The sequence below is a fragment of the Trachypithecus francoisi genome, unplaced genomic scaffold (assembly GCF_009764315.1).
Source record: "Trachypithecus francoisi isolate TF-2019V2 unplaced genomic scaffold, Tfra_2.0 Lachesis_group6, whole genome shotgun sequence".
In the NCBI taxonomy this organism is placed as follows: Eukaryota; Metazoa; Chordata; class Mammalia; order Primates; family Cercopithecidae; genus Trachypithecus; species Trachypithecus francoisi.
In genome coordinates this window covers 87,527,575-87,538,795 of record NW_022681471.1, presented here as the reverse complement: position 1 = coordinate 87,538,795, position 11,221 = coordinate 87,527,575, and the positions used below count along the sequence as shown (strand labels likewise).

Below are 11,221 nucleotides of genomic sequence, written 5' to 3'. Positions count from 1 at the left end.
CTGACTCCGTCCCAACTACCAGACACTGATCTAGGTGTTTCCATGTCTTAACTCATTGAATGGGCTACCTTTATTATCTCCATTTAACAGGCGAGGAGACAGGTGTTTAAAAGAGGTCCTGGGTTCGAGAGGAGAGAAATAAGGACTTCTGATGCTCAGCAAAAGGATAGTCTTTCTGCCTGAGGAAGCCAGGGGGGTCCTGAGGGCTGTCACTGGGGAGGGGAAGCAAGTAGGGTTCTAGAGCTAGTGTCTGGAAAATGTCAACTTTCTTTATTTTTATTTTTATTTATTTAGTTTTTTTGAGACAGAGTCTCAAGCTGTCACCCAGGCTGGAATACAGTGGCATGATCTCAGCTCCCTGCAACCTCCACCTCCCGGGTTCAAGCGATTCTCGTGCCTCAGCCTCCCGAGTAGCTGGGATTACAGGCACATGCCACCACGCCTGGCTAATTTTTGTATTTTTAGTAGAGACGGGGTTTCACCATGTTGGCCAGGCTGGTCTCAAACTCCTGACCTGAGGTGATCCACCCACCTCGGTCTCCCAAAGTGCTGGGATTACAGGCGTGAGCCACCGCACCTGGTCAAATATCAGCTTTATTGATGAATGTCAGATATCGGGAAATAGAAAGTAGCAATTATAGAACAGGGCTTCTTGAGGCCCTTGGAGTAAAAACGCCTATAACTAAGGAGAGGGCTGTGGGAGACACAGTGAGCCTGCAGAAAACACCTGACAGTCTGCACTGCCCACACCAATGTGGAAGGGGAACAAACCACATCCCTGATAGCTTTCTTTTTCACTCTTTTAATGGAAAATTTCAAACTTACACAAAAGAATAGTATTGGTATAATGAACCTTCACAAAATCAAGTTTAACAAGTTTAAGAAGAATGAAATCATATCAAGAGCCTTTCTGACCACAATGGTATAAAAGTAGAAATCAATAAAAGGAGGAAAATCAGAACACTCACAAATATGTGGAAATTAAACAATACTCTTCTGGCCAGGCACAGTGGCTCACGCCTGTAATTCCAACACTTTGGGAGGCCAAGACAGGAAGATGTGTTTGTGCTTTGTTTTGTTTTTTGTTTTTGTTTGTTTGTTTTTCAGACGGAGTCTCACTCTGTCTGGAATGCAGTGGCGCCATCTCTGCTCACTGCAACCTCCGCCTGCCAGGTTCAAGTGATTCTCCTGCCTCAGCCTCCCAAGCAGCTGGGATTACAGGCGCCCGCCACCACGCTCGGCTAATTTTTTATATTTTTAGTAGAGACGGGGTTTCACCATGCTGGCCAGGCTGGTCTCAAACTCCTGACCTCAAGTGATTCGCCCACCTCGGTCTCCCAAAGTGTTATGATTACAGGCGTGAGCCACCGCACCCAGCCAGGAAGATCTCTTGAGGCCAGGAGTTCAACACCAGCCTTGGCAACATAGTGAGACCCTTGTCTCCACAAAAAATAAAAGAATTAGCCGGGCATGGTGGTGTGTGCCTGTGGTCTCAGCTACTTGGGAGGCTGAGGTGGGAGGATCCCTAGAGCCCAGGAGGTGGAGTTTGCAGTGAGCTGTGATCTTGCCACTGCACTCCAGCCTGGGTGACAGAGCAAGACCCTGTCTCAAAAAAAAAAAAAAAAAGAAAGAAAGAAAAGAAAGATCTCAAATAAACAACCTAACTTTATACCTCAAGGGACTAGAAAAAGAATGAAGTTCAACGTTAGCAGAAAGATGGAAATAACAAAATCAGAGCAAAAATAAATGAAATAGATGAAAAAAATAGAAAAGATTAATGACACTAAGAGTTGGTTTTTTGAAAACATAAACGAAGTAAATAAAATCAGAAACATTACAAGTGAAACCACAGAAATACAAAGGACCTGCCAGGCACAGTGGCTCAGACCTGTAATCCCAGCACCATGAGAGGCTGAGGTGGGAGGATCACTTGAGGTCAGGAGTTCGAGACCAGCCTGGCCAACACGGCGAAACTCCATCTCTACTAAAAATACAAAAATTAGCCAGGCGTGGTGGTGTGTGCCTGTAATCCCAGCTATCCAGGAGGCTGAGGCAGGAGGTTGAAGCTACAGTGAGCCGTGATTGTGCCACTGCACTCCAACCTGGGTGACAGAGTGAGACCCTATCTCAAATAATAATAATAAGCCTACTAAAGAATACTATGAACAACTGATACACAAATTGGATAACCTAGAAAAAATGGACACACTCCTAGAAATATACACTCTACCAAGACTGACTCAGGAATAGAAAATCTGAACAGACCGATAACAAGTGAGCAGACTGAATCATTCATCAAAAATCTCCCAACAAAGAAAAGCCTAGGATCAAGATGGTTTCACAGTGATATCTGCCAAGTATTTCAAGAAGGAATACCAATCCTTCATAAATTCTTTCAAAAAATTGAAGAGGAGGGCCAGGAGCAGTGGCTCACGCCTGTAATCCCAGCACTTTGGGAGGCCAAACTGGGCAGATCACCTGAGGTTAGGAGTTCAAGACCAACCTGGCCAACATGGTGAAAACCCATCTCTACTAAAAATACAAAAATTAACCGGGCATGGTGGTGGGTGCCTGTAATCCCAGCTACTCAGGAGGCTTAGGCATGGGTGATGCATCCCTGTAATTCCAGCTACTCTGGAGGCTGAGGTAGGGGGATTGCTTAAGCCTGGGAAGTCGAGGCTGGAGTGAGCCAAGATCACGCCACTGCACTCCAGTCTGGGTGACAGAGCAAGATGTCATCTCAAAAAAAAAAAAAAAAAAAAGGTGGCCGGCGCCTGTAGTCCCAGCTACTCGGGAGGCTGAGGCAGGAGAATGGCGTGAACCCAGGAGGCGGACTTTGCAGTGACCCGAGATGGTGCCACTGCACTCCAGCCTGGGAGACAGAGCAAGACTCATCTTAAAAAAAAAAAAAAAAGAAAGAAAGAAAAAAGAAAAAAACGAAGAAAAGATTTGCTAAACAAGCTTATAGTAGGGGCATTAATTGATCTTATAGAATATTGACAGATGTACTTATGCGTTAATTTTTTTTTTTTGAGACAGGGTCTCTCTGTTACCCAGGCCAAAATGCCACTCACTGCAGCCTAGACCTTCCAGGCTCAAGCAGTCCTCCTACCTCAGCCTCCCAAGTAGCTGGGACCACAGGTTTGCACCATCACATCCGGCTAATTTTTATTTTGGTTTAACAGGGGCAGGGGACAGGTGGCAGGTGGTGGGTGCCTCACTATGTTGCCCGGGTTGGTTTGGAACTTCTGGGCTCAAGCGTTCCTCCTGCCTCAGCCTCCTAAAGTGGTGGAATTACAGGTGTGAGCCACCGCACCCAGCCCAGATGTACTTACATTTTAAAAATGTTAGGCTGGGCATGGTGGCTCACGCCTGTAATCCCAGCACTTTGGGAGGCCGAGGCGGGTGGATGACCTGAAGTCAGGAGTTTGAGACCAGCCTGATCAACATGGAGAAATCCCAGCTCTACTAAAAATACAAAAATTAGCCGCGTGTGCTGGTATATGCCTGTAATCCCAGCTACTCCGGAGGCTGAGGCAGGAGAACTGCTTGAACCCAGGAGGCAGAGGTTGCGGTGAGGCGAGATTGCGCCATTGCACTCCAGCCTGGGCAACAAGAGCGAAATTCCACCTCAAAAAAAAAAAGATGTTTTCATGCAGGAAAATGGTGCTGGCTATGCTGGTGTTGGGGGTTCTGCCATGGCCTGTGGCCTGGTGACTGCTCTGCAATTTTTGGCAGTAACTACAGTGGAAGCTTCAGCAGGGCCCTCCCGGTGTCCCAGTCGTCTATGGGGATGAGCATTAGTAGGCCAGCCATATTAGAGCCAGCAAATGATACCAGTGGAAGATACTAGCCTTTTGGATAGTATCTTTTGGATGGCAACTCCCAGAGCAGATGCACTACTGAAGTTAACTGGTGTAGAAGAAATCCTCAGAAACTTATTAAAGTTAACAATAGGCCGGGTGCAGTGGCTCACGCCTGTAATCCCAGCACTTTGGGAGGCCGAGGCCGGTGAATCACCTGAGGTTAGGAGTTCGAGACCAGCCTGGCTAACAAGGAGAAACCCCATCTCTGATAAAAATACAAAAATTAGCCAGGCATGGTGGCACATGCCTGTAATCCCAGCTACTCGGGAGGCCAAGGCAGGATAACTGCTTGAACTCAGGAGGCAGAGGTTGCAGTGAGCTGAGATCACACCACTGCACTCCAGCAGGGGCGACAGAGTGTTTCTCAATAATAATAAGTTTCTCAATAATAATAACTGTTTCTCAATAATAATAAGTTAAGAACAATGGCCGGGCACGGTGGCTCACGCCTGTAATCCCAGCACTTTGGGAGGCTGAGACGGGCGGATCACGAGGTCAGGAGATTGAGACCATCCTGGCTAACACGGTGAAACCCCATCTCTACTAAAAATACAAAAAATTAGCTGGGTGTGGTGGCGGGCGCCTGCAGTCCCAGCTACTCGGGAGGCTGAGGCAGGAGAATGGCGGGAACCCGGGAGGCAGAGCTTGCAGTGAGTGGAGATTGTGCCACTACACTCCAGCCTGGGCTACAGATCGAGACTCTGTCTCAAAAAAACAAAACAACAACAAAAAAAATATAGACATTTGTTCTGAATGTGATCACCGGTAACAGAAACATGTCCTTTGGGGCCACTGCTATGAGAAGGTGTGCAAGGACACTGCAGAAGTCAGACGACAGATAGGGAAACAAGGAGGCCGTTTTAAGGCTCCCATGTAGAGACTATGGTGCTGTACATGGGAGAGACGCCATCTGAACAAGATCAGGGCAAGAGGATCATAGAACGAGACAGGAAGTAGCCATCCTGGTTCACCCACAATTGACACCAAAGATGTTAAAAGGTTAAATTCACAGTAAATCATTTTTCCTGAAATAGAGGAAGATTCTATCTTTATGTTGTTGTGCTTGTTTTAAAATCAATATAGTTTAACACATTCTTTCTAAGTAGTTTTGTCTGGGATAATTTGAAAAACATGGGTGAACTCTAAAAAATGTTGTCATGTTATCCATGATAACTAGCAAGGAAAATAGCTGGATGATGTGTAGGTGAACTTGCTTTCTCAAGTAGGTACATTCCCTAAGTAAAGGTTTTTGTATGAGTTAAGCCTCATTGTAGACAAACTTGGGATAGCAACATATAAACTGATGTTAAGTTGCAAATTCTTCATGTTTCATGCACTGTGCACTTTGGATACCATGAAGTCTGAGCCAGCACACAAGGCAACCAAGACCCATAAACTGTGGGTGATTTCAATGTAGGCTGACACTGAACTCCCCCATCTAGGACTCCACTTTCTCCTTTACCAAATGGTTTTCCCTTTTTTTTTTTTTGAGACGGAGTCTCGCTCTGTTGCCCAGGCTGGAATGCACTGGTGCGATCTCGGCTCACTGCAACCTCTGCCTCCCGGGTTCAAGCAACTCTCCCACCTCAGCCTCCCGAGTAGCTGGGATTACAGGTACCTGCCATTAGGCCCAGTTAATTTGTGTACTTTTGTAGAGATGGGGTTTCACCATGTTGCCCAGGTTGGTCTTGAACTCCTGACCTCTGGTGATCCACCTGCCTTGGCCTCCCGAAGTGCTGGGATTACAAGCGTGAGCCATTGTGCCCGGCCCCAAATGACTTTTTTGAGTAGGGCATGCCTGATTACCTTTTACAAGACAGACTCACATGCTGATTTTCCAGCCTTCAGCAAGAGTGTGGAGACAAAAGTTATTCCTCTTGAATGCCAATCCACCATGTTTACTTCTGATTAGCACCAGTCCTGTAAATGCCTGATTCCTCCTTTTCCATTCCTAGTCTAAGAGCTTGTCAACTTTTACATTATCGCACAAACTAGATGACGATGCATTAGCATTCTTGCCTGTTCTGGAGTTGCCTTTATCTTGCTGGAGCACACTCTTTCCCTATGGTATGTAAGCCGTGGGTTGGAGAGCAATAGCATGCAGATTTACCTTGCTGCCACCCAAGGCCATGCTTATTTTTGAGACAGCTGTGCTCTGTCACCCAGGCTGGAGTGCAGTGGTGCCATCTGGGCTCACTGCAACCTTCACCCCCTGGGTTCAAGCCATTCTTGTGCCTCAGCCTCCCAAGTAGCTGGGATTACTTGGCGTGCGCCACTATACTCAATTAATTTTTGTATTTTTAGTAAAGACGGGGTTTTGCAATGTTGGCCAGGCTGGTCTCAAACTCCTGACCTCAGGCGATCCACCCACCTCGGCTTCCCAAAGTGCTGGGATGACAGGTGTGCGCCACCGTGCTTGGCCCCATGTCATGCTTCTAAATTTCCCCAGTAAAGCACCCTTTACCAACAATTTTTGTCTGCCTTGTTTCTTGGCTCCTTCGGCATTTGGAGGTTTGCGTACAAGGCTCTTGGCTCTTTCATGGGAACAATGAGTAAATGGATACATGTATTAAAACACGAATAGACTCCTTCACAGCATTAAGAAATGTTTATTAAGAATAATGGCATGAACTGCTTTTAACAATTTAGAAAAGACCACCCCCACCCCCTCGCCCGGCCCACAGATCCAGGGCACATCCTCTAAGTAAACACAAATATTTTTGTAGTGAACTGTACGCATATTCCCACTAAGTAAAGGTTGTAAGAAGCCTCAGGTCAGGTCTTACCATCAAACTTGAAAACACTTGGAATGCAGCTGGGCAGGGACTTGGGCAGGTTTGTCTTGATAAGCAGGTAAGAATGGCAGAACACTGGCTGTCATTGTTTTTTTTTTTTTTTATATACCTGAAGTATTCACAGCAACTTACTTTAAAAACCTTTTTAAAAGTTCTCTACACCTTCACCCCGCCAACTCCCCAATCCAGAACATGGAACAAGAGTGTGGCGCTATCTGATGAACTTGGTCTGTTCTTAACATTTTTTTTTTTTGAGACCGAGTCTCACTTGTTGCCCAGGCTGGAGTGCAGTGGCACGATCTCGGCTCACTGCAAGCTCTGCCTTCCGGGTTCACGCCATTCTCCTGCCTTAGCCTCCTGAGTAGCTGGGACTACAGGCGCCCGCCACCACACCCGGCTAGTTTTTGTATTTTTAGTAGAGATGGGGTTTCACCGTGTTAGCCAGGATGGTCTCGATCTCCTGACCTCGTGATCCGCCCATCTCGGCCTCCCAAAGTGCTAGGATTACAGTCGTGAGCCACCGCACCTGGCCTGTTCTACATTTAACACTCTTAGCCCCTAGGTCAGGCATGGTGGCTCACGCCTGTCATCTCAAGCGCTTTGGAAGGCTGAGGCGGGTGGATCACTTGAGGTCAGGAGTTCGGGACCAGCCTGGTCAACATGGTGAAACCCCCATCTCCACTAATACAAAAATTAGTTGGGCATGATGGCAGGCACCTGTAATCCCAGCTACTTGAGAGACTGAGGCATGAGAATTGCTTGAACCTGGGAGGCGGAAGTTACAGTGAGCTGAGATTGCGCCACTGTACTCCAGCCTGGGAGACAATGAGACCCTGTCTCAAAAAACAACAAAACACTCCTAACCCATGTGAGGTGGGTGGTTATTTCCATTTTATGGACGTTGAAACTGAGGCAGAGAAGAAATTAGGAAGCAAGGATCTGCAGTGGTTTCTGCCTAGGTGGGTTAGGAGGGGTGGGGCTTAGGACTTGAAAGCCTAATTGAAAACCAAAAGCCAATCTCTTTATTCTGGACCTTGACAAGAGATCTGGTGAATGGTTTAGATTTTTGGTACAGACAAGTTCCAGGGCTTGCAAGTGAAAGTAGTCACAGGTCATGTGTTTGGTCTTTGCAGGTCTTGGGATACATGTTCTCAAGGTACTTGAGTGTTTGGGGGGTTTCTAGCTTCAGTGGGTTCTTGACAGATGTGCATTAGTTGGATGCTGAGGTCAAACCAAAGTAGACCAACAAGGGTGCTGGGGGGTTGACCTCAAATCTGGAACTTTATTCATCAGGGACTATGGCACTATAGAAAACTGTGGGCTCTCTTCCTTAGAGTAGATAAACAGCCAGAGACTGGGACTCCCTGGGCTGGATGATCAGAAAGCACACTGTAAACACAGCAGCGCAGAGCAGGTTGAGTTGTTATACAAATAAATTTTGGTTTTTTTTTTTTTGAGACGGAGTCTTGCTCTGTCGCCCAGGCTGGAGTGCCGTGGCCGGATCTCAGCTCATTGCAAGCTCCGCCTCCCGGGTTCACGCTATTCTCCTGCCTCAGCCTCCAGAGTAGCTGGGACTACAGGCGCCCACCACCTCGCCCGGCTCTTTTTTTTTGTATTTTTTTAGTAGAGACGGGGTTTCACCGTGTTAGCCAGGATGGTCTCGATCTCCTGACCTCGTGATCCGCCCGTCTTGGCCTCCCAAAGTGCTGGGATTACAGGCTTGAGCCACCGCGCCCGGCAAATTTTGGTCTTTATTATTTCACTTAGGCGGTCATTTTGTTGCAGGAATATTATTACGAATCCTACCTCAGCTGACACTGGGGGTGAGAGGTACACTGCTGTCCTGAGAGGGGGGAGCAGAGGACCCCCTCCAATCCCCCGACCTAGAAGGCATTCACAGTCCTCCCGCCAATTCTCACTACCTTAGCTCCCCAAAGGCCAGAATAGGATGCCTCCTCAGACCAAGTATCCACCTGGTGGGCTTAGCCACAATGCCCCATAGCCTGGGCCTGGTTTAGTGGGTTGAGGTGGAAGTTCCGAGTCTCCATCCACCTGCCAAAGCAAATTCACGACTGGGTTACAGGAAAAAGGGATATCGAGGCCTGTCCCAACTAGCTGGGAAACTCAGGAGCCAGGCCTCCAGGACTGAGACTCATAATACAACGCACCAGCAAGGGAATAGGTAGCTCAGGACAATAATGTCCTGGAGTTTGCGACCTGGTGGTAACTTGGCTCAGTATTAGCCAGGTGAAAGCCATGAACAGATTTCTCTGTTCCAAACTAGAACAAATGGAGAGATAACACCCATGGGGCCTCAACACAGCCACTAGAATCATGACCAAAGGGAGTAGAACTGAGGAACTAAGACCAGCTAGAATTACAAAATCACCACCAACTTAACCCCCAAGACACACACAACAAAAAAGATCAAATCCCCATGACTGAAGCTTTGCCAACTCTTCTCAGTGGCTTTATAACCCTCCACAGAAAATGTAAAATGGCATGAGGCTGAAGTAAAATGACTCACCCAAAGTCAAATACCTGGGAAGTAGAAGAGCCCCACATAAATCCTGGTACATGAGCTCTTAGCATTCTGTTTTCAAACCAGGCCTCTCTCATGGCCCTCATACACAAAGATGAGTCCAGTGCACCTCTCCCCAACCCCCATCATTTCAGCGGAAGGAATACACTGGTACCATTTAGATAGGGATTAGCTCACGCGATGAGATTAGGTGCTTACAGTCTCTGAACAATCCTGTGAGGACAGTGCCCATCTAATGCTCAGAGAGGCTAGGAAGATTCAAGCCTAATGATTAGACAATGGGACTAAGGTAAGAGACCAGCTTAGGAAACCCAATTCCAGCCGGCCTCAGGCCTCAACATACACCTAACCCCCTGGCAGCCCCTGCCCACCCATCAACCAAATATTCTCCAAGCCTCCCTCTCACTGATGTGCCCCCATTATTTTTTGAGACGGAGTCTGTTCTGTAACCCAGGCTGGAGTGCAATGGCACAATCTCAGCTCACTGCAACCTCCACCACCTGGGTCAAGCAATTCTCCTGCCTCAGCCTCCTGAGTAGCTGGGATTACAGCACCCGCCACCACGCCCTGCTTTTGTATTTTTAGTAGAGACGGGGTTTCACCATGTTGGCCAAGCTGGTCTCGAACTCCTGACCCTCAGGTGATCCGCCCACCTCTGCCCCCATTTTTAATTTGGAAAGTGGGCTGAGTAAGAAAAAAGCAGGTTTTCAGGTTTCATCTTTTTAATAAGCTCTGTGAAAGACATCCTAAGCACTGTATGAGACACAACAGAATATTTTTTCTTCCAGTATTAAAAAAAAAAAAGACATTTGCAAACATTTTAAAGCAACTCTTCTATATAATCAGTTTGATTATCTGAATTAGAAAATACCCCTGGATAATCATGTTATTTATACACTTTTCTTTTTTTTTTGAGATGGAGTCTCGCTCTGTTGCCCAGGCTGGAGTACAGTGGCGCGATCTCGGCTCACTGCAACCTCCGCCTCTGGGGTTCCAGCGATTCTCCTGCCTCAGCCTCCCGAGTAGCTGGGATTACAGGGGTATGCACCACGTAGGACTAATTTTTAAATTTTTAGTACAGATGGGGTTTCACCATGTTGGTCGTAGGCTGGCTTGATGCACATTTCTTATAGGTACGTTTGGAAATTGCTTCCTAACCACAATAAACACTGTGTACAGGTTTTTAAAATGTCCTGGATACACATTAATTTTTTGAAACCGGTCTGGCCAAACTTGCCAGAACCAATTATTGCTAGCTCCAATAATCCTGAGAGCTCTAACTAAAAAACTGGTAAAAAGAAAAATACTCAGGCTCTACAAACGTTCCATGATTTGTCTTTAAATAGGCAGAAAAAATTTTTAAAAAGATGGAATTGTTAAAGATCGTCAACTACCTTGGCAGGTCGATTTAAAAACAAAAGGTTGATATACTATAAAATAAGATGCTTCAGTGCAGCTCCAAAAACCTTTATAAATACAGCCATTTGGAAGGACGATCCTGGATCAGAAATTATTCCTTGTGTATCTGAGAACAGCAAGAGGGGGAGAATTGTGATGTCATGAAGGAACAGGTGACAACATGCTCACCTCCTAGAGCTGATGCAGATGCTGAGGGTTGGACAACAGGGACACCCCTTCATTTCCTCCATCCCACACAAGACTAGAGGATTATAGGAGATGGGTTTTCAGATCCCACCCCCTAGCTCTTGCTCTGACATGCACCTGAGAACAAGGAAGGCCTAGGAATGATGTTTGGTAGGTTGGCTGGATGAGGTATGAGGGCAGCAGAAATGCAGAGCAGTCTTGCCAGAAAAGGTGAGACAGTCATGACAGAGTGTGACAAACAGGGTTTACTCAATGCCGATATCCAAGCCTCACCTACATTATGTGCATGTCTCATTTCAGTTGTCGTAATTGTCTCTGTAATTTCCTCCTGAGTAACGGTCATAACCACCCTGGTTTCTGGGAAAAAAAAAACACACACACACACAAAGTTTTCTGGGACTGCATTGTACACC

General features: G+C 46.8%; 1 long non-coding RNA gene across 1 annotated transcript; it reads right to left on the bottom strand.

The window, feature by feature from the left end:
* Positions 1-9,907: 9,907 nt before the first annotated feature.
* LOC117078511 lies at positions 9,908-11,215 on the bottom strand. Its single transcript, XR_004435008.1, has 2 exons — positions 11,082-11,215; positions 9,908-10,728 (listed from the first exon to the last, which is right to left on the bottom strand). It is a non-coding gene; the product is annotated as an uncharacterized LOC117078511 (long non-coding RNA).
* Positions 11,216-11,221: the final 6 nt, after the last annotated feature.